Raw genomic sequence first — 25,329 nt, forward strand, 5'->3', positions numbered from 1 at the left:
CCCGCCTTGGCCTCCCAAAGTGCTGGGATTATAGGTGTGAGCACCCTCACCCGGCCAAGACACTGGTATTTTAAAAGATAACAGAGAAACATAGGAGACCAGAGATTAGTGTTGGAGTTCTGGGGTCAGATCCCAGCTCTTCTATATATATTTGTTATTAGCTTGTAAAGAAGACACTTAAGCCCTCTGTACTACTTTTCATGCAACTGTAACTGGGGCTTAATAATGTTTACCTTATGGTATTGTTATGATAGGTATGGTGGATGGAAGCTTGGATGGGAGGAAGGAGTCATTGACAAGTGTACTCTATCAACAAAACTGGCCGTAAGTATCTGGAAGAGGCAGAGGCCCAGGAGATGTGTACCTTTTCACAAACCAGGCAACCCTGGATTACCAATTGTGTTGCCAAATTGTTGCAGTTGCATTAAGATGTCACATTCATAGCTCTTTTTACTTTTTCAATGTTTTCATTGGAATCTTTCACTTTTATTCTGAGAAACAGATGTTAAAAGAAAAACTGTAGCCAAATTAAATTTAAAAGAGTTTAATTGAGCAAAGAACAATTTGTGAATCGGGCAGCCTCCTGAGCCAGAGTATGCTCAGAGACTCCAGCGCAGCCACATGGTGGAAGATTTATGGACAGAAAAAGGAAAATGACAAACAGAAAAAAGAAGTGAGGAGCAGAAACAGCTGGATGGGTTACAGTTCGGTGTTTGCCTTATTTGAACACGTTTGAAAAGTTGGCCATCCTTGACTGGCCAAAACTCAATGATTGACACAAAAGTAGACTACAGCCTGTATACAGCTCCATTTAGGTTATAGTTCATGATGTACAGAGAAACCTTTAGGCTGAACTTAAGATATGTAAGGAGGCAGCTTTATGCTAAACTTGATTTAACACTGGTAAGGCAAAGGCTATCAGTTGGATTTTCCAGATGAGAACACAGGCCAGGCACAGTGGTTTACGCCTGTAATCCCAGCACTTTGGGAAGCCAAGGTGGGAGAATCACTTCAGGCCAGGAGTTTGAGACTAGCCTGGGGAGCATGGTAAAACCCTGTCTCTACTAAAAATACAAAAATTAGCCAGGCATGGTGGCACACACCTGTAATCTCAGCTACTCGGGAGGCTCAGGCAGGAGAATAACTTGAACTCGGGAGATGGAGGTTGCAGTGAGCCAAGGTCATGCCGCTGCACTCCAGCCTGGGCGACAGAGTAAGACTCCATCTCAGAAAAAAAAAAAAATTGCATAACAAAACCTTCTTTCTGGAAGACAGCAACTGCAGTCTTTACCACCAGAGAATCTCATGTATGGCTTCCACATGGCTGTGAATAAATGATTTTGTCCTGCAATCTCCTCCTTTGTCTGGCTGAGTTTATAAAGTGCTTGCTACTCAGGCATCAAGAGTATTTCAGCAGACCTCTGCACATCCATTTGCTTATACTTTCATCCTATAATTATTTAATTACCTTCTTTTAGTGCCTATAAATAAGAGCTCTGTCATCTGAGAAAAGCCCAGGAAAAATAGAAGGACCATAGAATTTATTTTATTTTATTTTATTTATTTATTTTTTTGAGACTGAGTTTTGCTCTTGTCGCCCAGGCTGGAGTGCAACGGCACGATCTCGATTCACTGCAAACTCTGCCACTGGGGTTCCAGCAATTCTCCTGCCTCAGCCTCCAGAGTAGCTGGGACTATAGGCATGCACCACTACATCTGGTTAATTTTGTATTTTGAGTTAACTTCAGGTGATTTCGCCTGCCTCGGCCTCCCAAAGTACTGGGATTACAGGTGTGAGCCACTGCACCTGGCCAGAAGGGCCGTAGAATTGAAATTCAGGTGGGAAAACCACTTTCCCATCTTGGCATGCACAACAATGCCCCCTGTTGACTGAGGCATGCCAGCTTAAAAACAACAACAAAAACAAAGAGTAAGAAAAAAACCAAAATAAAACAGTCCTCCCCACAATAACAACCAGCTTTATTGAGGTATAATTGTTGTACAATAAATTGTCCTACTTAAAGGGTACAATTTGATGAGTTTTAAGATGAGCATATGCTGGTGAAACCACCGCAGTCAAGATAATGAACGTTTCTATCCCAGACAGCTTTTCCATTTCAGGGCAAACAGGGTGAGCACCTAGTTCAATACTATGTGGTAAAAGCTATACCCTCCTTTTAAAAATAATAGCACCGGCCCCTGCAGGGCCTTATTTATTTATTTATTTATTTATTTTGTAGAGATAAGGTCTCCCTACGTTGCCCAGGCTGGTCTCAAAACTCCTAGGCTCAAGTGATCTTCCCGCCTTGGCCTCCCAAAGTGCTGGGATTACTGGTGTGAGCCACCACACCCGGCTAAGGGCCCTCTTTATTTCAGTGTCTGTTCTCATTGGAAAGAGAGCCCTCCATTTGATCTGTATGTGGCCTTTCCTCCTCTCGTCCAGTTACAAGGCTTGTCATTCTGTTGAAGGCTAACTTCTGTGGTGCTTTGGTTCTTATCCTCTTCCACCTTTCTAGAGATTCCTTGTTAGGGAGCAGTCTCTCTCTCTGCTGAATCATTCACTTATCTACTAGCTCCTTTTCAATAGTAAAAACAAACACAAACAAAACAAACAAACAAAATTAGTACCTCTTTCTGCCTCCCCCTTCCTCCCTTTAGGCACCCCTTGCTGTACCTCATGCCTTCTTTTCTCGGCCAGACTTCCAGAAATTGTCCAAACTCACTCTCTCTCTCTCCACTTCCTCACTTCCCTCACTCTCTTAAAGCCACCCCCACCACCACCACCACACAGATACTATTCTTGACTAGGTCACTCACTACTTCCCTGTTGCTCAGTCCACTGGACCCAACTCAGTCCTTATCATACTCAGACACTGTTGACCACTCTGTCCTTTAAAAAATAGCCTTGTTTTTACAAAAGCAATTGATGCTTTACAAAAAAAAAAAAAAAAAAAGGCAAACAATAAATGAAAGAATTAGGAGGCTCCTCCATGGTTCACTTGGTCTCACTGCTGCAAACAGGGCCAGTACTGCAAGAACTCTCAGCAGCCAGACAGCCACCCAGTGCAGCTGCCCAATTCACAGAGCAGCCCCAGAAAGTCCCAGAAATTAGTCACTGTAGCCTTCTAATTTGGGGAAATTTTCTTTTTTTTCCTCTTTTTTTTTTTTTTTTTGAGACTAAGTCTCACTCTGTTGCCCAAGCTGGAGTGCAGTGGTGCGATCTCAGCTCACTGCAACCTCCACCTCCCGGGTTTAAGCGATTCTCCTGCCTCAGCCTCCCAAGTAGCTGGGACTACAGGTACATGCCACCATGCCCAGCTAATTTTTTTGTATTTTTAGTAGAGACGGGGTTTCACTATGTTGGCCAGGCTGGTCTTGAACTCCTGACCTTGTGATCAGCCTGCCTCAGTCTCCCAAAGTGTTGGGATTACAGGCGTGAGCCACCGCACCCAGCTGGGAAATTTTCATACTTGCTCTTTCATAGACATTATGGAAGCTTTGCAAATTTTTTTTGTTGTTGTTGTTTTTTTTTGAGATGGAGTCTCGCTCTGTGGCCTAGGCTGGAGTGCAGTGCCACGATCTCGGCTCACTGCAACCTCCGCCTCCTGGGTTCAAGCGATTCTCCTGTCTCAGCCTCCTGAGTAGCTGGGATTACAGGCACGCACCACCAAGCCTGGGTAATTTTTGTTTTTGTTTTTTGTTTTTGAGACAGAGTTTTGCTCTTGTTGCCCAGGCTGGAGTGCAGTGGTGCAACTTCGGCTCACTGCAATCTCCGCCTCCCAGTTTCAAGCGATTCTCCTGCCTTAGCCTCCCAAGTAGCTGGGATTACAGGCATGCGCCACCAAGCCTAGCTAATTTTGTATTTTTAGTAGAGACAGGGTTACTCCACGTTGGTCAGGGTGGTCTCGAACTCCCAACCTCAGGTGATCCTCCCGCCTCAGCCTCCCAAAGTGCTAGGATTACAGAGGTGAGCCACATGCTTGGCCTTGTATTTTTAGTAGAGATGGGGTTTCACCATGTTGGTCAGGCTGGTCTCGAACTCCTGACCTCATGATCTGCCCGCCTCAGGCTCCCAAAGTGCTGGGATTACAGGCATGAGCCACCGCACCCAGCTGGACAAATTTTATATAAATAAGTACATACATACATGATCGGATGCAGTGGCTCACACCTGTAATCCCAGCACTTTGGGAGGCCAACGCAGGTGGATCACCTGAGGTTGGGAGTTCGAGACTAGTCTGACCAATATGGTGAAACCCCATCTCCACTAAAAATACAAAAATTAGCCGGATGTGGTGGCGCGTGCCTGTAATCCCAACTACTTGGGAGGCTGAGACAGGAGAACTGCTTGAACCTGGGAGGCAGAGGTTGCAGTGAGCTGAGATTGCGCCACTGCACTCCAGCCTGGACCACAGAGCAAGATTTCATCTCAAAAAAAAAAAAAAAAAGGAAGGAATGCCATCATCCCAAACCAGGTGTTCTGGGAATGGGGTTGGCAGATTAACAAACAAACAAACAAACAAACGTACATACATACATAAACAGAGAAGGGCCTATATTCAGTAACTCTTCAATTCTGGTCCTAAAAGTGGCTTTCAATCCTGCCCTAGAGATGACACAATCCTGGATCTACGTAACTAGCCCATGTTGGTCACTTTGAGCAGGAAGCCAGTCAGGGCATGGCTTTCCTGATAGCTACCAGTCATGTTCCCCTCCTTAAAGCTTATCTTTAAGAGAATGACAGGAACGAAGCACACAGACATATGGGATCTTGGGAGGCTGACCAAGTCATTTTAAAGGCTTATGCATTTTTAGACACATACAGAAAAATGGGTTTCTCATGACCAGTGATTTTACCCAACATAAGAAGGAAATAAAAGTCACCGCCAAAATCCCACCGCCCATAGCATCCATACCAATTTTGGTGAATATCCTTTAGACATCTTTATGCAGTATATATACCTAGAGGTATATGAATATAGTTTCACATATGTGAGATGATAATTTATATATTATTCTGTAATTGCTACATTTACTGAGAATATGCAATGGGTAGATTTCCAAGTCAATAACCATAGACTAACACCACGATTGTTAATGATCAACAGCTATTTGTAATATTTACAAACCATGATTTATGCAACCTTTCTCCTGTTGTTGGCCATTTCGGTTGTTTGCATTGTTTAATATTGTAAACTACACGTGAAAAACATCCTGTGTTCTGCTTTTGTGCAATTTTCTCCTCCGGGTAATTTCTAGAAGTGGACAAGTTCAATACAATGGTGTGTCCATTTTATGATACAGTTACCTGACTGTCTTCTGGAAATTTTACTCCTACCAACACTGGATTTAAGGACATGTTTGCCCCACTGTCAACAACATTGAGTTTTATCGATTTCTGATTTTAGATATGGGTCTTGTAGTCTGATTCTGTTTTTGGACTAATTTAAATATATTTCTTTCAATAACAGTTTATTTCATTCACATAATTTTAATTATTAGATGTGACTTTCATTCTGTCTTTCTGTTTTGTTTTCTATTGTTATGCTTGCTTGGCATATATTGTTTTCCGTCTTTCAGTAAAGTATATGTTCTTCAGATTTTTTTTTCTTCCGGTAATTTTGAGAGGATTTTACCTGCTTTAAAAAAGTTCTAGGCCGGGCGTGGTGGCTCTCGCCTATAATCTCAGCACTTCGGGAGGCCAAGCTGGGTAGATCACTTTGAGGTCAGGAGTTCGAGACCAGCCTGGCCAACATGGTGAAACCCCGTCTCTACTAAAAATACAAAAAATTAGCCGGGCATGGTGGCATGTGGCTGTAATCCCAGCTACTTGAGAGGCTGAGGCATAAGAATTGCTTGAACCCTGGGAGGCGGAGGTTGCAGTGAGCCAAGATCATGCCACTGTACTCCAGCCTGGGTGACAGAGTGAGACTGTGTCTCAAAACATAAAAAAAAAGATTTTTTAAAGTTCTGTAAGTGGACATTTGTGCCTTTCATATATACTTAGTTTTGTTTTTCTCAAACAATGCAATATTTGCTCCATTCTAATAATAATAATAGCTAACATTAACTGTATGTTTACTGTGTCCTCGTAATAACCCTATGAGGTGGATGAAAATATGTTTTCCTTCCTTCCTACAACTTGCTCATATCTCTAGGCTTGGGTCATCTAATCTGAGTGCTTCGTGTACTTCTCAACTTCCTTTGGCTGAGCGCAAGAAGATGAGGTGGGAGGATCCCGGAGCCCAGGAGTTTGAGTCCAGCCTGGGCATCAGAGTGAGACCTTGTCTCTAAAAAAAATAAAGAAAAATTCCTTTCTGCAGGGCATGATGGCTCATGCTTGTAATCCCAGCAGTCTGGGAGGCAGCACTCAGGAGGCAGCCATGAGAATCGCTTGAATCTGGGAAGCAGACGTTGCAGTGAGCCGAGATTGTGCCACTGCAGTCCAGCCTGGGCGACAGACCGAGACTCCTTCTCAAAAAAAAAAAACTGCAAAAAATTAGCTGGCACGTTGATGTGTGCCTGTGGTTCCAGCTACCTGAGAGGCTGAGGTGGGCGGATCACTGGAGCCCAGGAAGTTGAGGCTACATTGAGCCGAGATTGCGCCACTGTACTCCAGCCTGGGTGATAAAGTAAAACCCTGCCTCAAAAAAAGGCAAAAAGAAAAAGAAAGGAAAATCCCTTTGGAAAGAAAAATCATACCCTGCTGGGGTCTGAGCTCAAGTAGCTCTCCCTTGCACTACTGAGCAGCCATGATTATTTCTGTTTAGAATTATTCAATGTCCCTCCCTCACTTCCACCCCCATAATCAGTGACATCCCAAATACACTGTTTTTTAAATCAATCCAGGCTACTGTGCTATAGACTGCACTTTCACATGGATAATTCCATTCAGTCCTCATGGCAATCCTGTTAAAATGTCTCTAATCCCCCACATTAGTGACAAGAAAACTGAGTAAAAGAGCTTGTGTGATTTGTCTTTGTGCTCAATACTTGGTGGGTGTTCTTAGCTACTGTCCTTTGACTGATTGCCACATTTTATTTACTTGTTTGTTTGTTTGTCTGTTTGTTTGTTTGTTTGTTTTTGAGACGGAGTCTTGCTCTGTCACCCTGGCTGGAGTGCAGTGTCATGATCTCGGCTGACTGCAACCTCTGCCTCCTGGGTTCAAGCGATTCTCCTGCCTCAGCCTCCCAAGTAGCTGGGACTACAGGTGCATGCCACCACACCCGACTAATTTTTGTATTTTTTAGTAGAGGTGGGGTTTCACCATGTTGACCAGGCTGGTCTTGACTCCTGACCTCAGGTGATCCACCTGGCTTGGCCTCCCAGAGTGCTGAGATTACAGGCGTGAGCCACCGCACTCAGCCTACTTGTTTATTTAGTTATTTATTTGAGACAGGGTCTCACTCTGTTGCCCAGGCTGGAGTGCAATGGTACAGTCACAGTTCATTGCAGCCTCAACCTCCCAGGCACAAGTGATCCTCCCACATCACCCTCTTAAATAGCTGGGACTGCAGGGATGCACTACCACACCTGGCTAATTTTTTAATTTTCTGTAGAGCTCAGGTCTCCCTATGTTTCCCAGGCTGATCTCAAACTCCTGGCCTCAAAGGATCCTCTTGCCTCATCCTCCCAAAGTGCTGGGATTACAGGCATGACCAACTGCATCTGGCCCACATTAAAAAAAGTAGGATAAAGCAATAAAGACCAGGACAATCTAAAACATCAAATAACATTCTTCAGGCTTTTGCCAAAGAATATACTTTTTTTTCTTTTTTTTTTTTTTTGAGGTGGAGTCTTGCTCTGTTGCCCAAGCTGGAGTGCAGTGGCACGATCTTGGCTCACTGCAACCTCTGCCTCCCTGGTTCAAGTGATTCTTCTGCCTCAGCCTCCGGAGCAGCTGGGATTACAGGTTCGTATCACCACACCCAGCTAATTTTTGTATTTTTAGTAGGGACGGGGTTTCACCATGTTGGCCGGGCTAGTCTCGAACTCCTGACCTCAGGTGATCTGCCCACCTCAGCCTCCCAAAGTGCTGGAATTACAGGCATAAGCCACCACGCCTGGCCCAGAATACACTTTTAATTGGATGCTATTTAGCACTTGTCTCCTTGTTGAAAGAATTTATATTTATGAAATATTGCTTAAAGTAACTTTTTGCATCATAGGATGATTTTACAACTGTGTGCATCTGTCAGGATATTTTCTTCTCTTTTTTTTATTTTAATTCCTAAGATATCATCAGCTAGTGATACTTTCTTTAAGCTATTAGCAGATTTGCCAATATGTTTACTAGCTCCTTTGCTCACAGTTGCACTCGGCTCCCACTTTTTTCTTCAGAGTTCAATTTCTTTCTTTCTGAACATATCCTTGAATAGCTCTTTCAGCAAGAATCTGTAAAAAGCAAACTCGGGCTAACTTTGGCAGCACGTATACTAAAATTAGAACAATACAAAAGATTAGCGTGGTCCCTGTGCAAGGATGACACACAAATTCATGATGCAAAAAATTCCCTTTTAAAAAATAAAATAAACTCAATTTTTTTTTTTTTTTTTTTTTTTTCAGATAGGGTCTCACTTTGTCACACAGGGCACAGACTGGAGTGCAGTGTTGTGAGCACAGCTCACTGCAGCCTCCACCTTTTGGGCTTAAGCCATCCTCCTGCCTCAGCTCCCAAATAGGTGAGATTACAAAAGCATGCTACCATGCCTGGCTGATTTTTTGTATTTTTTTGTAGAGACAGGGTTTTGCCACATTGCCCAGGCTGGTCTCAAACTCCTGAGCTCAAATGACCCACCCACCTTGGCCTCCCAAAGTGCTTAATCTTTGTTATGTCTGGAAATGTCTTGAGTGAGAGTGTAAAAGTGTTTGATTCTGTTACTGTTCCTCAGCACTTGGGAGGTGATAGTCCATAGTCTGGCATCTACTGTTGCTCATGAGAAGTCTGCTATAAGTCTAATAATAGTCATGCCTTTGTAAGATAAGCTTTATCATCTCTGGTAATTTTAAGATTTTTCTCTTTGACTTTGATGTTCTATAATTCTACTTCAATGTGTTTAGGTGAGATGTACTGTTATTTTCGTTGGCTAGGAGACTTCAGTTTGAAAAATCAAATATTTAACATTTCCCTCATTATTTCTCCAAATATTTCCTCTTCTTTATTTTCTTTATTTGTAACTTCTATTGGATATATGTGGGGTCTTCTCATTTTATTCTCTACATCTCTGTTTTTTTAAAAGTTTCCTTATCTTGTTACCTGTTTTGCTGCATTTTGGATGATTTTTTAAAATCCAGTTTCCAATTCATTAATTTCGCTTTAGCAATGTCTAATATACTATGTAATTTGTCTGTTAAGTGCTTTTCACAATGATGATAATGATGATGATGATGATGATGATGATGATTTTTGAGACGGAATCGTGCTCTGTTGCCCAGGCTGGAGTGCCGTGGCACAATCTCAGCTCACTGTGACCTCCGCCTCCCAGTTTTAAGTGATTCTCGTGCCTCAGCCTCCCAAGTAGCTAGGATTACAGGTGCCTGCCACCACACCTGGCTAATTTTTGTATTTTTAGTAGAGACAGAGTTTTGCCATGTTGGCCAGGCTGGTCTGGAACTCCTGACCTCAAGTGATCCGCCCACCTTGGCCTCCCAAAGGGCTGGCATTACAAGTGTAAGCCACTGCGCCTGGCCCACAATTATTATATTTTTTTACTTCTGAAATTGCTAATTGGTTCTTTGACCACATTGGTACTTTTAAATATAGTGCCCTGTTTATGCCCTAAGGTATCCATTCCTTAAACACTTTAGAGAAACTTCTTTAAAAATCTCTGTAGATTGTTCTATTATTTTGAGTTTTCAGGGTATATATTTTCTTGTCTGTTGTTTCTGCCTCTCCCTCTTATAGTCTCTCTCAGTGACATCTCCTTTTGTGATTTGTAATTTTTCACTTTGAGCATCTATGCAGCAGGATTGTTTCCGAAGGAGTTATGTGTGCCATTTGAAGATGTTTCTAATAGGTCAGTTTCACAATTTGCTATTTCCAAGGCCCTGCAGATGTCACTAACTATGGAAGAATTTTGTTTTGTTTTGTTCTTAGTGTTGTTGTTGTTGTTTTTGAGATAGATCGAGGGGCATGATCTCAGCTCACTGCAACCTCCTTCTCCCAGGGTCAAGTGATTCTCCTGCCTCAACCCCCTAACCCCGGTGGCTGGGATTACAGGTGTGTGCCACCACGCCCGGCTATATGGAAGAGTTTTGGGGTTTTTTTTGTTTTTTTCTTAAGAGGAAGTTTCGCTCTTGTTGCCCAAGCTGGAGTGCAGTGGCGCGATCTCTGCTTACCGCAACCTCTACCTCCCGGGTTCAAGTGATTCTCCTGCCTCAGCATCCTGAGTAGCTGGGATTACAGGCATGCACCACCATGCCTGGCTGATTTTGTATTTTTAGTAGAGACGGGGTTTCTCCATGTTGATCAGGCTGGTCTCAAACTGCCGACCTCGGTGATCCGCCTGCCTTGGCCTCCCAAAGTGCTGGGATTACAGGCATAAGCCACCACGCCTGGCTGGAAGAATTTTTATGTGAAATTTTGAGCTCAAGATTTCTGCATCAGATGCAGAAAATTTTCGGGTGTGTGTGTGTGCATGCATGTGCATGTGTGAGTGTGCAGTGCCTGCCTAAGGACATGAATAAATTAGTTCTTTATTTCCTTTGGCATTACGTAGGCACAGAATTAGTAGAATGGTGTTCATGGTTTTAAAATCTGTCTCATTTTTCTCAAAGCTCTTTCAGCTCAGTTTTTCAATTTTGTTTCAAAGTAGTAAAAATTGAGCTCCTGCTTTCATTCCTTTATGTCGTAAAAAGCAGGATTTGTTGTTTTAAATGAAATCAACAGTTCAATACTTGAGTACTTTTTCATGCTTTCTCTGTTAGCTGTTTCTGTTTTCTCCTCTGGGATGAAAGGCAGTGAGGCTTGAAGAATAGACTTGTTGTCTATAATTTAGACTTGATTGGAATGCACTGTGAATTATCCTTATGAAAACATAATGATTCACTGCTTGTTGGGAAATTGGAAACTATTGATCTATGTTCTGCCTCAGGAGATACTGCTTCTCTTTGCAAAGGGTGCATTATAGGGTTTAGTTTGGGTTTGCATTCTCTGTCAACAGGCAGACTATTGCCTACTTTTAAATCTAGGATGCAAAGAAGTCTTCGTTAGCTCTGGCAGGTGAAGTTTTGATATAGAACTATATATATTCCCACATCTTTCCCTCAAATGTTAGCCCATTAGACCAAACTTTCCAGAAAATGACAGATTTATTTGTTCAAGACATGCACTGTCCAATAAGGACGTCACTAACCACATTTCACCTTGTTCACATGTCACCCTTGTGGTCACTTGGAATTGAGATGCACTGTAAGTGCAAAATACACACTGAATATAAAAAAGATGTAAAATATATCCTTAATAATTGTTATATGGATTACATGTTGATTTTATATATATATATATATATATATATTTTTTTTTTGAGATGGAGTCTTGCTCTGTCACCAAGGCTGGAGTATAGCGGTGCAATCTCAGCTCACCGCAACCTCCGCCTCCCGGGTTCCAGGAATTCTGCCTCAGCCTCCCGAGTAGCTGGGATTACAGGCATGCGCCACCATGCCCAGCAAATTTTTTTGTATTTTTAGTAGAGACAGGGTTTCACCATATTGGCCCGGCTGGTCTCAAACTCCTGACCTTGTGATCCACCTGCCTTAACCTTCCAAAGTGCTGGGATTACAGGTATGAGCCACTGCACCTGGCCTGATAATATTTTTGATATATGGCCAGGCACGGTGGCTTTTGGAGGCTGAGGCAGGTGGATCACCTGATGTCAGGAGTTCAAGACCAGCCTGAGCAACATGGTGAAACCCCATCTCTACTTCAAATACAAGAAAATTAGCCGGGCTTGATGGCACATTCCTGTAATCCCAGCTACTTGGGAGGCTGAGGCAGGAGAATCGTTTGAACCTGGGAGGCGGAGGTTGCAGTGAACCGAGATCGCGCCATTGCACTCCAGCCTGGGCAACAAGAGTGAAACTCTGTCTCAAAAAAAAAAAAAATTAGATATATATTAAGTTGAATTAACTATATTGTTTGTCTCACCTGTTTTTTTTCTTTTTTTGAGACAGAGTTTTGCTCTATCGCCCAGGCTGGAATGCAGTGGTGCGATCTCAGCTCACTGCAACCTCTGCCTCCAGGTTTAAGCGATTTGCTTGCCTCGGCTACCTGAGTAGCTGGGATTACAGGGATGCACTACCACGCCCAGCTAATTTTTGTATTTTTAGTAGAGACGGGGTTTCGCCATGTTGGCCTCTGCATGCTGGTCTTGAAATCCTGGCCTCAAGTGATCTGCCTGCTTCAGCCTCCCAAAGTGCTGGGATTACAGGTGTGAGGCACTGCACCTGGCCAATTTCACCTGTTTCTTTTTCCTTTAAAAAATAATGTGGCTTTAACTGGCAGCTCTGGTGTAATTAAAACAACAACAACAACAACAACAAAAACAGCAGCTACAAGAAAATTTAAAATTACTTATGTGGCCTATATTATGTTTCTGTTGGACAGTGCTGCTATAGAGTGTCCTACAAACAAGGAAACCCATAAATTCTCTAATAAGAACTTCTTTCTGTCTGTCATTCTTTTCCTGTACTCCCACTCACCATTTTTTTTTTTTTACAATGTCATGATTTTTGGTATAAGTTAATGCTCTATTACTGCAATCCAGGCAAATGTACAGGGGATAGCATCTCACCTGAGTGAAGTCCAAAGGTCAGCATATAGATGAACATTGAATATAATAAAAATTGCCTTTGGAAATCTTTTAGGAAGGCCTCAAGCTGTCCCAATCTTTTAACTCTCACCCAGTTTTTCCCCTAGCATTAGGACAGATCACTGTTTTTTCAGGTACTATTAATAGTTGGAGAAGTACTTGTTTGTGTTTGGTACAGTATTATAGCAAAATACAAATCTTAAATTCAGAATCCCCCTCAGCCTGGAGAGATGCCCGACTATGAGAAGCGGAAGGTTCCTGTGGGTGCCTGAGGTTTACACTTCTTGTTCACTTGGGGTGTACATTCACTGAGTGCCAGAGAGGAGGGCCTTGCCTGCTCTGTTTATTTCTCTCTCTTACCTCCAATCAATTTTTCTCTATTTCCCTAATTTTGTGTTTGGTAAGTTCCAGTAGTTGTATTTACATACCTTAGTATGTAAAGATCTCTCTCTTCCCCAGATTCTGTAGATATATGATTTGAAAGGTATAATTAAAGGCCAAAAGTGAAATTGCAAAGCTAATGTGAATGTACTTAATGCCACTGAACTGTACACTTAAACATGGTTAAAATGGTAAAGTTATGTTATATACATACTGCTGGGCACGGTGGTTCATGCCTATAATCCCAGCACTTTGGGAGGCTAAGTCAGGTGGATGGCTTGAGCCCAGGAGTTTGAGACCAACCTGGGCAACATGGCAAAACCTCATCTTTACAAAAAAAATATATATAAAAAAATTAGCTGGGTGTAGTGGTGTGCACCTGTAGTCCCAGCTGCTCAGGAGGCTGAGATGGTAGGATGGCTTGAGCCTGAGAGATCAAGGCTGCAGTGAGCCGTGATTGTGCCCCTGCACTCCAGCCCACACAACAGAGTGAGATCCTGTCTCAAAACAAACAACCAAACCCAAAAGTTATGTTGTATATTTTTTACCACAAATTTTAAAAGCCATAATGAAGCATAATTACATCTTGTGGGGAGAGAATGTGGGACTTTGACATGAGACAGAATTGGTGACTGGAAATGTCACAGATTGAGTTCACTCTTTCCAGACTGTGGATGGGGTCATCCCTGCAGCCCTTCTTCTAGCATGTCTCCTTCAGCTTCCTATTCATTCTGAGGGCTGTTCAATATCCCTCTGACTAAGGCCCCCTTTTTGGGCTGAACTTAGCCAGTTCTTTTTGTTTGCAACCAAAATAGCCCTAACTGATGCACTAGGGTTCAGATCCTGGCTCTACCACATTTAAGCATTTGCTTTTGTGTACATCTTTCTGAATCTTGGTTTTCTCATCTGCAAATTTGCCATCATAATATCTTCCTTACAGGGTAGAGCCAGGGTAAAAGATAGTATACGTGCCTAGAATTGTAACTCATAGTCCAATGGGGTTAGAAAACCAACAAGGGCAGTCTCTGGTCCCCTAGTTTACACTGGTGAGTTATTCCACCAGAATGTCAAATGCCTTATGTGGGAAATATGGGAATAACGAGGATTTCGTGTTTGTCAAATTTCTATTTGCTGCTGCACTTCAACACTGTCTCCTCTATACCGATCTTCCCTCAGGGGTTGAGGGGTAACACCATTCATGACACTACAGCATGAAATAATGAGATGAGGGAAGGAGACAAGAATCTATCTCTCTGAAAATGTCTGATCAATGAATAATCAGATGGAAAATGTAAAAAATAAAATTTGTCCAAGGGGGTTTATAGTGAAGTCTTTTAAAATAGCTGACGTTGGCCAGGCGTGGTGGCTCACGCCTGTCATCCCAGCACTTTGGGGGGCCGAGATGGGTGGATCATGAAGTCAAGGGTTCGAGACTAACCTGGCCTACATGATGAAACCCTGTCTCTACTAAAAATACAAAAATTAGCTGGGCGTAGAGGCACACTCCTGTAATCCTAGCTACTCAGGAAGCTGAGGCAGGAGGATTGGTTGCAGTGAGCTGAGATCATGCCACTGTAACTCCAGCCTGGGGGGACAGAGCGAGACTCCATCTCAGAAAAAAAAAAAAAATTAATTAATTAATTAAATTAAATTAAATAGCTGACACTGGAGAGAATGGCTAATAACTGCTTTAGGATTTAGTTCTATTAAATAATTTTTGGTTTTTTTTTTGAGACAGAGACTTACTCTGCTGCCCAGGCCCAGGCTGGAGTGCAATGGCATGATCTCAGCTCACTGCAACCTCCGTCTCCCGGGTTCAAGCGATTCTTTGTGCCTCAGCCTCCCAAGTAGCTGGGATTACAGGCATGTGCCACCACATTTGGCTAATTCTTGTATTTTTGGTAGAGACAGGGTTTCACCATGTTGGCCAAGCTGGTCTCGAACCCCTGACCTCAAGTGATCTGTCCACCTCAGCCTCCCAAAGTGCTGGGATTACAGGCGTGAGCCACCGCGCCTGGCCTTAAATTTGTTTTGATGATTACTTCAGTCCATGTTACATTGTTGTGTATATGATAACGCATGGAATTGTAATGGGATTCTACTGCACTTTACCACACAAAGCAGGATGGGGATAAAAATGAAAAGACTCAGTAACAAAGCTCTCCAGATGTTGTAGCTTTTATACACTCTTCCTTTGCCCCCCAAATCAACCCTTACTGCCAATATCAGAATACTTAAAAGTGTTTTCGTTGAATTATTTATGTCTTTGTCTTCCTTAGGCTACAAGTGCAAAAAGCTGAATGAAAAATGGAAAGGTTACTGCTGAAATATTTACAGATGGAAGGATATGATGTCTAGAATTTGTTTCAAACAGTGAGTATGTGGGTGGGGCAAGTAGCTGGTGATGTAGATGGAATAAGACTGGTCACAGGTTAATGTTTTAAGGTGCTAGGTACTAGTAGATGGGGTTCATTATTTTATTCTGTCTATTTTGCATATGTTTAAAATTTGTCACAATACTTTTTAAAATTGGATAATTACACTACTTAAAATATGCATGTGTGAAGCAAAGACTGAAAGAGAACAAGAAAAATAAAGTTATGTTGGGTTTAGAGTAGCTGAATTATAGGTGAATTACTTTTTAAAACTTTAATATTATTCTAATTTTATCTTTCAATAAATAAAAATCCGAAGGAAAAACACACACAAAAACTCTTTGAATGTAAGGACCAGTGGCATGCTGGAGGTGGCTTGTTATCAGCTTGAGAGAACTGATTGTTAAATTTTCAGGAATTTTGCATCCTGGCTAATGTTATGTGGGCAGCTTGAAATTGACCATGGTAGGAGTATTTATACCTGAAAATTAGCAAACACTACAAATCAGTATTCCCAAAAGCCAGTTGTTAAACATTTGCCATTTGTGGGCTGTATTGTAAAGACTGCATTGTATACTTTTCTACCCCAAATTATCTAAAGGTCCTGAAGTCAATGGGCAGGTACTTACTAATTTATTTTACACATATTTAATGAGGTTCTACCATGGGCAAGAAATCGTGCTAGGCACTTTGGGGAATACAAAGAATTATCTAAGAAAGGAGGATATCCTAAACTTCGTGTGAGAACATGCATGTAAAAAATTATAATACAGGCTGGGCACGGTGGCTCACGCCTGTAATCCCAGCACTTTGGGAGGTTGAAGTAGGTGGATCACCTGAGGTCAGGAGTTTGAGACCAGCCTGGCCAACATGGCGAAACCCCAACTCTACCAAAAATACAAAAATTAGCCAGGAGTGGTGGTGGACGCCTGTAATCCCAGCTACTCGGGAGGCTGAGGTAGGAGAATTGCTTGAACCCGGGAGGTGGAGGTTGCAGTGAGCCAAGATCATGCCACTGCACTCTAGCCTGGGCAACAGAGCAAGACTCTGTCTAAAAAAAAAAAAAAATACAATACAAATATGGCAATATAGGGGTGCTGAGGCAGGAGGACTGCTTGAGGCCAGGAGTTCCAGACCAGCCTGGGAACATAGTGAGACTCCCTGACTCTATTTTTTTTTCTTTGAGACAGGGTCTTCCTGAGTCACCCAGGCTGGAGTGCAGTGGCGCAATCTTGGGTCACTGCAGCCTTGACCTCCCGGGCTCAAGCAATCCTCCCACATCATCCTCCCAAGTAGCTGGGACTACAAGTGTGCCATCACGCCTGGCTCATTTTTGTATGCTTTGTAGAGATGGGGTTTCACCATGTTGCCCAGGCTGGAATCGAACTCTTAGATTCGAACCATCTGCCCACCTCAGCCTCCCAAAATGTTGGCATTACAGGTGTGAGCCACCTCACCCAGCCTGCCCTGACTCTATTAAGAAAAAAGAAAACTTGCCATTCAGCTACAAGGAATGTAGCTGGTTGACAGCCTCCAGCTGCTAGTGACTTTAGGATCCACCTCAGCTTTCTAAAAAACACTGAATTGTCATGCCAGGTGTGTTGGTATATGCCTGTAATCCCAGCTACTCAGGAGGCTAAGGTGGGAGGATTTTTTAGTAAGTGAATTGTATCTCAATAAAACTGTTATTAACAAAAGGAAGGAGGTTGGGCATGGTGGCTCACGCCTGTAATCCCAGCACTTTGGGAGGCTGAGGCGGGCAGATCAGTTGAGGCCAGGAGTTCGAGACCAGCTTAGGCAACATAGGGAGACCCCATCTCTACAAAACATTTAAAAATTAGCCAGGTGTGGTGGTACACACCTGTAGTCCCAGCTGCTTGGGAGACTGAGGCAGGAGGATTGTTTGAGCCCAAGATGTGGAGGTTGCAGTGAGCGGAAATCGTGCCATTGCACTCCAGCCTGGCTGACAGAGGGAGACACTGTCTCAAGAAAAAAAAAAAAAAAAAGAAGAAGGAAACAGGACAAAGATGAAAGATGTCAAGATGTCAGCCACTAGTTCTATTTTTAAATTTTAAAAAATGTTTTTCTGGAAGGCCTAGCTAATGCAATAAGACAATAAAAATAACTTTTGAAAGAGAGTTAAAAACATCATTATTTGGAGGCTATTTGATCTACTGAGAAAATATCAAGAAAGAAAATAATATTAGTTCAGTAGAGTGGCTAAGTGGGTATATACTATACATATGTGTGTGTATGTCTTAGTCTTTTTGTGCTGCTATAACAAAATATTGCGAACTGGGTGATTTATAAATAATAGAAATTTCTGTCTCACAGTTCTGAAGGCTGGGAAGTTCAAGATCAAGGGGCAGGTTTGATGTCTGGTGAGGGCTGCTTTCTCTCCTTTTAAGATGGCGCCTTGTTGCTGTGTCCTCCAGAGGGGACAAATGCTTTATCCTCACATGGTGGAAGATGAGAGGGCAGAAAAGCAGCAAACTCTCTCTGAGTGAAGCCTCTTTTATAAAGACATTAATCCATTCATGAGGAGCCCTTATGACTTAATCACCTCCACAAAAGCTTCACCTTTCCGTTCCACCACAATGGGGATTAAGTTTCCACATGAATTTTGGAAACACATGTTCAAACCACAGCAATATGTTTATAAACAGACACACACACACACACCCCACCCCTCCACATGCCAGTTAGAAAAATACTTGATTCACAGTAATAGCAACAGCTGTGAAATACCTCCAATAAAACTTAATCTAAAATGTGTAAGACCTTTACAGAAAAAACAAAAATTCTGCTAAAATAAATAAAATAAAACTTGAATAATAGACATATATATTTATGGAAGGGAAAACTCGATATATAAATCAACTCAAAAATAAATCACTTCTTCACATATTAATCTAAGATTGCAATGGAATTCAAAACAAAATCCCAATAGATATTTTAAAATTTGTCAAATTGTTTCTAAAGTTCATCTGAAAACACAGATGTGAGAGAAGCCTAGAAAAATTTGAAAGAAAGAAAAGAATTATGAGAAGCACTGGCATGCGGGTAGAAAAAAATTAATGGAACAAAATGGAAAGTCCAAAAGCTAATCCATGTACTATGGAGTCTTAGAGTGGGAAATGAAGATATAAAAATGGCATTTCAAAACAATGGGATGGGCCAGGCATGGTGGCTCATGCCTGTAATCCCAGCACTTTGAGAGGCCAAGGCGGGCAGATCACCTGAGGTCAGGAATTCAAGACCATCTTGGCCAACATGGTGAAACCCTGTCTCTACTAAAATTACAAAAATCAGCTGAATGTGGGAGTGCACACCTGTAATCCCAGCTACTCGGGAGGTTGAGGCAGGAGAATAGCTTGAACCCGGGCAGCAGAGGCTGTCCAGCCTGGGTGATGGAGGGAGACTCAGTCTCAAAAACAAAACAAAACAAAAAACAATGGGATGGATTATTAAATAAATGATGTTGGGGCAATTGGATATTCATATAAGAAAAACGAATGCTAAAATAAATAAAACTTATATATGGAAAAGATTCCATTTAAAAAGTTAAAATACAGCCAGTCACTGTAGCTCACACCTGCAATCCCAGCATTTTGGGAGGCCAAGGCAGGTGAATCACCTCAGGTCAGGAGTCTGAGGCCAGCCTAACCAACATGGAGAAACCCAGTCTCTACTAAAAATACAAAATTAGCCAGGCATGGTGGCGCATGCCTGTAATCCCAGCTACTCAGGAAGCTGAGGCAGGAGAATTGCTTGAACCTGGGAGGCTGAGGTTGTGGTGAGCCGAGATCGCGCCATTGAACTCCAGCCTGGGCAACAAAAGTGAAACTCCGTCTCTAAAAAAAAAAAAAAAAAAAAGTTAAAATACAAAGAATGAACTGAAGAAAATATTTGCAACATGTATGATTGACTAGGATTTAATATCCTTAATTCTATAAAGAGCTTTTATGACTCAATAGGCAAACAATAAATATCCTGATAGACAAACAAAGGATTGAACAGGCAATTCACACACACACAAAGGAAATGGCCATTAAACATTTAAAACTTCTCAACTTCACTTGCAAAAGAATACTGCTAATTATAATAAAAGATGTAATTTTTATACATTAGCAAAGGTGAAATTGATGGACAGGATAATATTCCATATTTTAAAGAATATAGAGAATCAGTGGCCAGGTGCCATGGCTCACACCTATAATCCCAGCACTTTGGGAGGCTGAGGCAGGTGGCTCACTGGAGGTTAGGAGTTAGAGACCAGCCTGGCCAACATGGTGAAACCTTGTCTCTGCTAACAATACAAAAATTAGCTGGGCGTGATGACATGTACCTGTAATCCCAGTTACTCAGGAGGCTGAGACAGGAGGTTGCAGTGAGCCAAGATCGAGCCACTGCATTCCACTCCCCCCCACCCCCAAAAAAAAGATAATCAGGAACTCTCAAGCATTACTAGGAATAAAAATTGGTACCACCATCAGGAAGGCATTTCTTCTAGAAATATATTCAAAGGAAATGTTTAGAAGGATGCTCACTACAACATCTTTATAGTATCAAAACATTGAGAAGATCCTAAATGTTTATCAATAATAGGTTGGCTAAATAAACTTTCGTTCATCCATATAACAGAGGTATATAAGAGTTTAAACTAGATCTGTATTTCTTACTATTGAAAGATTCAGAGAAAAAATGAGATTGCTCAACAGTGTATATTTCACTTATGTAAGAATTAAATACACATCTTCATATATTGTATATTAAAGATTCTGCAGGTTGAAGAGTCTGAAAGACTATATGCCAAAATGTTAATGCTACTTGAGGAAAGAAGGGGAAGGTATCACTTGTATTTTCAGTTGCAAGCAATAGAAAATTAGAGTCAAATGGACTAAAATAATAAGGGGAATATATTGGCCAAGTAGTCAAATGCCTAAAGGCAGAGTGGGCTTTGGTGATGGGTTGACATAGGTGTTCAACGTGTGGTTCAGCTTTTTTTCCATCTTGCCCTTTGCCTTCAAGGTAAAAGCCTCTTTTTTTTTTTTTTAGACGGAGTTTCCCTCTTGTTGCCCAGGCTGGTGTGCAATGGTGCGACCTTGGCTCACCGCAACCTCCGCCTCCTGAGTTCAAACAATTCTGCCTCAGCCTCCTGAGTAGCTGGGATTACAGGCATGTGCCACCACGCTCAGCTAATTTTGTATTTTTAGTAGAGATGGGGTTTCTCCATGTTGGTCAGGCTGGTCTCGAACTCCTGCGTCAGGTGATCCATCCACCTCGGCCTCCCAAAGTTGCTGGGATTACAGGAGTGAGCCACCATGCCTGGCGGTAAAAGCCTCTTAAAGACATTATATTGAGTGAAATAAGTTAGACATAAAAGTGTAAATACCCTATGATTCCCCTTAGATGAGATACCTAGGGTAATCAAACTCATAGAGACAGAAAGTAGAATGGTGGCTGCCAGGGCATTGCATAATGGGTATAGAGTTTCAGTTTTGCAAGATGAAGAGAGTTCTGGGGCCGAGCGAGGTGGCTTATGCCTGTAATCACAGCACTTTGGGAGGCCGAGGCAGGAGGATCACTTGAGGTCAGTAGTTCGAGACCAGTCTAGGCAACATGGTGAAACCCCATCTCTACTAAAAATACAAAAATTAGCTGGGGGTGGTGGCGGGTGCCTGTAGTCCCAGCTACTCGGGGGGCTGAGGCAGGAGAATCGCTGGAACCGGGGAGGTGAAGGTTGCAGTGAGCCAAGATCGTGCCACTGCACTCCAGCCTGGGCAAGAAAGCAAGACTCAGTCTCAAACAAAAAAAAAAAAAAAGAAAGAAAATAGTTCTGGGTATATTTGTTGCATAACAATGTGAATGTACGCTGTACAACGTAAAAATGGTTGAGATGGTACGTTTTATGTGTGTTTTATCACATTTTTAAAGAAAATTACATTGCCTAAAAAGGTATAATAAAAGCCTCATCCTAAGGCTAGCTCCCCCTGGTGGTGGGAGAGTTGCAGCACATTGAGGCGAGGCTACAGGTGTCACTAAGGTGCTGGGTGTCTCCCTTCACCCATCATGCAGCCGACCCAGGCTTCTCTCTGGTTGGACCACAATAGTATGTTTCTGGATCATGCACTCTGCTGGCATCACATTCTAGGGCTCTCTTTGGAAATTTGGGAAGAAACTTTTTTTTTTTTTTTTTTGAGACAGAGTTTCACTCTTGTCACCCATGCTGGAGTGCAGTGGCGCCATCTTGGCTCAATGCAACCTCTGCCTCGTCCCCCGAGTAGCTGGGATGACAGGCACGCACCACCATGCCTAGCTAGTTTTTGTATTTTTAGTAGAGACGGGGTTTCACCATGTTGGCCAGGCTAGTCTCGAACTCCTGACCTCCAGTGATCCGCCCGCCTCGGCCTCCCAAAGTGCTGGAATTGTAGGCGTGAGCACTGCACCTAGCCTTGGGGAGAAATTTTGGCTGTCACAATAATTGGTCATTTAGAGAATGTGGGCCAGGGGCATTAGATTTCTGATAATGTATGGGTAAATACATTACAGAATTTTCCCACATTCCACACAACTTTTAATGCCCTGCTCGACATTAATGTAGATTTTTAAAAAGTTGTGTGTAATAATTTGAGCCTAGCCTCTCATTCCATTTTATATATAAATATAAACTATTTTTGCATGGTTTTAATATAAACAGAATATCCAGATATGAGGCTAATGAGTAAATTGACAGAAAATAGTACTTAGCTACATTTGGAACTTTACCAAAAGTTGTTCACTGTTTCAGAAAATCATGTCTTCAACAACCAACACTTGTGGTATTTGAGTCACTGATTTAGCCCTGCATATTGCAATTCACACTGCATAATGCAATTCACACTGCATATTTTAACATCTCTGAAATCAGGATGTATCCTACAATCAATGACGTCTACAAAATACACTAGTGAATATTAGTCTGCATTTGAAGCTGTTGCATTGATTTCTTGCTTGGATTCTTATAACAACCTCCCAACTGGTCTCCCTGCTTCCATCCTTCTCCTCCTACAATGTTTTCAACAGAGCAGCCAGATTTTTTCTTTTAAAATGTAGGTCAGATCATGTCACTCCTCTGCTCAAAACCTTCTCATGTTTCACCAGTTTACTCAGAGTACAAGCCTTACAGTGGCCCATGAGGCCCTTCAAGATCTGGCTTCTTTACTTCTCTGACCCATCTCCTACTTCTGCTTTTATTTATAGTACCTGCTCTAATCCACCTCCCTGGTCCGTTTACAGACCACGCACTTGCTAGACAAGCTTCTGCCTTAGGGTCTTCACATTAGCTATTCCACCTGCCTGCGTATTTTTCCCCTAGATAATTGGTGTGATTCATTCCCTCACCTCCTTTAAATCTTTGCTCAAATGTACCTTCTAGTGAGGCTGCCTTGACTACTCTATTTTGAACTGCAAGTCACTACCCACCTCTCTACTGCTCTGAACTCTTATTTCCTTTTACCCTGTTCTACTTTAAAAAAGTCATAACAGGGCCGGGCCTGGTGGCTCAGGCCTGTAATCCCAGCACTTTGGGAGGCTGAGGTTGGCGGATCACCTGAGGTCAGGAGTTCAAGACCAGCCTGGCCAACAAGGTGAAACCCCATCTCTACAAAAACACAAAAATTAGCCGGGCATGGTGGCACGCACCTGTAATCCCAGCTACACGGGAGGCTGAGGAGGGAGAATCACTTGAACTGGGGAGGTGGAGGTTCCAGTGAGCCGAGATAGCACCATTGCACACTGTACTCCAGCCTGGGTGACAGAGCAAGACTCCACCTCAAAAAAAAAAAAAAAAAAAAAAGATCATAACAGTTGTCATCTTCTAATGTAATACATAACTTACTTATGTATTATGTTGATTGTGGTCTATAACCACACCACCCTGCTAGAATGTTTCCTCCATGAGGCAAGGATTTCTTTTTCTTTCTTTTCTTCCTTCCTTAATTTCCTTCCTTCCTTCCTTCTTTCTTTTCTCTCTCTTCTCTCCCTCTTTCTCTCTCTTCTCTCCCTTTTTCTCTTTCTTTCTCTCTCTAACCCTCCCCCTGCTTTCTTTTTTTGTTTTTTTTTTGACATGGTCTCACTCTGTGGCGCAGCTGGAGTGCAGTGGTGTGAACTTGCTCATTGCAACCTTTGCCCCCCAGGCTCAAGCGATCCTCCTACCTCAGCCACCCGAGTAGCTGGGGCCACAGGGATGCACCACGATGCCCGGCTATTTTTTTGTATTTTTAGTAGGGCCAGAGTCTCGCCATGTTGCCCAGGCTGGTCTCGAACTCCTGAGCTCAAGCGATCCACCCACCTTGGCCTCTCAAAGTGCTGAGATTACAGGCATGAGCCACTGTGCCCAGTCTAAGGCAAGGATTTCTGTCTGTATCCCTAGTAAACAGTGCCCAGCACATAGTAGGTACTCAATAAACATTGTTACATAAATGGTGATTCTGTTAGGTGCAAGTATCTAATTACTTCATTTTGTCTTCTATTACACTTGTGCTCAAGCATTTACTTTTTTTTTTTTTTTTTTTTTGTAGAGACGAGGTCTTACTACCATAGCCCAGGCTGGGCTCAACTGATCCTCCTGCCTCAGCCTCCCAAAGTGCTGGGATTACAGGTGTGAGCCACCACGCCCGCCATCAAGCATTTACTTATTGAAACACATATCATTTTATAATGCATTATTTTCTTATTTATCCTTTATACTTATAGCATTATATTGATTTTTAAAGTGTGTGCACTCACCTGTGCAGCACTCAAAAGGTTCTCTAAAATGATGGTTGACATCTTTCTTCAACTCTGGTGTTTTCCTATGTAACTTTTTCTAAGTGTAATATGTACTCAACAACTAAAATAGGATGTATGATATGTACATGCCTGCACGGGCATACAAAGACACACATACACATATATAAAATAAAACACTAAAATATCAGCAAGCTTGACTCCCAACTTAAAATTATGTGTGCAGGAAGGTATATCATAAGATCTATTGGTGTCAGGATGGTAAAGACAGTGTTATGAAACGTTTGTTACAATATCAGGGTTTGGATGTTAGGATTGAGAACCTCAGGGTTAGATAATTCCAGAAGCCACTCCTGGAGCTGTGGGTAGGGATAATCCCACCCAAACTGCCTGGCTGTTTTCTGGATGGAAGGGGTGGGGTGGTGCTGGGGAGGAAACCACAATGTTGGCAGCCAGGAGGAAACAAAGTTCACTTTCCAAGTTTACTGTACTTCTATATTGTTTGTGTTATTTGACTATTTTACAATGACTGTTCATTCCTTTTGTAACAAGCAAGACCAGTAAAGCTTTTTTTATTTTAAAATCTCCTATAAAATATAGAAAACAGATAAACAAAATAATAAAAATCACCTGTAATCCTATTCTGCAGAAATAACCACTGCTAACATTTTATTTTTATAACCTTTTGTTTTCAGGCATGTGTGGACTTACATAGATATTTCAATGATGGCTCTGAATAATAGGAATCATGCAGTTGGAGGTGTCATTTGTTAAGATTATTCTGGCAGCCACCAGCATGTTGGATTGAAGTGGGAGAAAACTGAGGATAGGGTTAGGTTGTAACCAAACAGTGGAGAAGGAAATCACACCAGAGTGGTGGCTATGGGAATGGAAAGAAACATACCAAGAGATATTGTAAAGAAAGGAACCATGGGCTGGGCACAGTGGCTCATGCCTGTAATCCCAGCACTTTGGGAGGCCAAGGCAGGTGGAT

The 25,329-nt window shown here is 42.3% G+C and overlaps 1 long non-coding RNA gene and 1 other non-coding gene across 2 annotated transcripts; both read left to right on the plus strand.

The window, feature by feature from the left end:
* The first annotated feature begins 245 nt into the window (after window positions 1-245).
* On the plus strand, window positions 246-24,207 carry LOC134808547 (uncharacterized). Its single transcript, XR_010151755.1, has 3 exons — window positions 246-324; window positions 15,471-15,564; window positions 24,128-24,207. It is a non-coding gene; the product is annotated as an uncharacterized LOC134808547 (long non-coding RNA).
* LOC112205642 (U6 spliceosomal RNA) lies at window positions 8,413-8,517 on the plus strand. Its single transcript, XR_002939744.1, has one exon. It is a non-coding gene; the product is annotated as a U6 spliceosomal RNA (small nuclear RNA).
* Window positions 24,208-25,329: the final 1,122 nt, after the last annotated feature.

This window comes from Pan troglodytes, chromosome 16 (genome assembly GCF_028858775.2).
Source record: "Pan troglodytes isolate AG18354 chromosome 16, NHGRI_mPanTro3-v2.0_pri, whole genome shotgun sequence".
In the NCBI taxonomy this organism is placed as follows: domain Eukaryota; kingdom Metazoa; phylum Chordata; class Mammalia; order Primates; family Hominidae; genus Pan; species Pan troglodytes.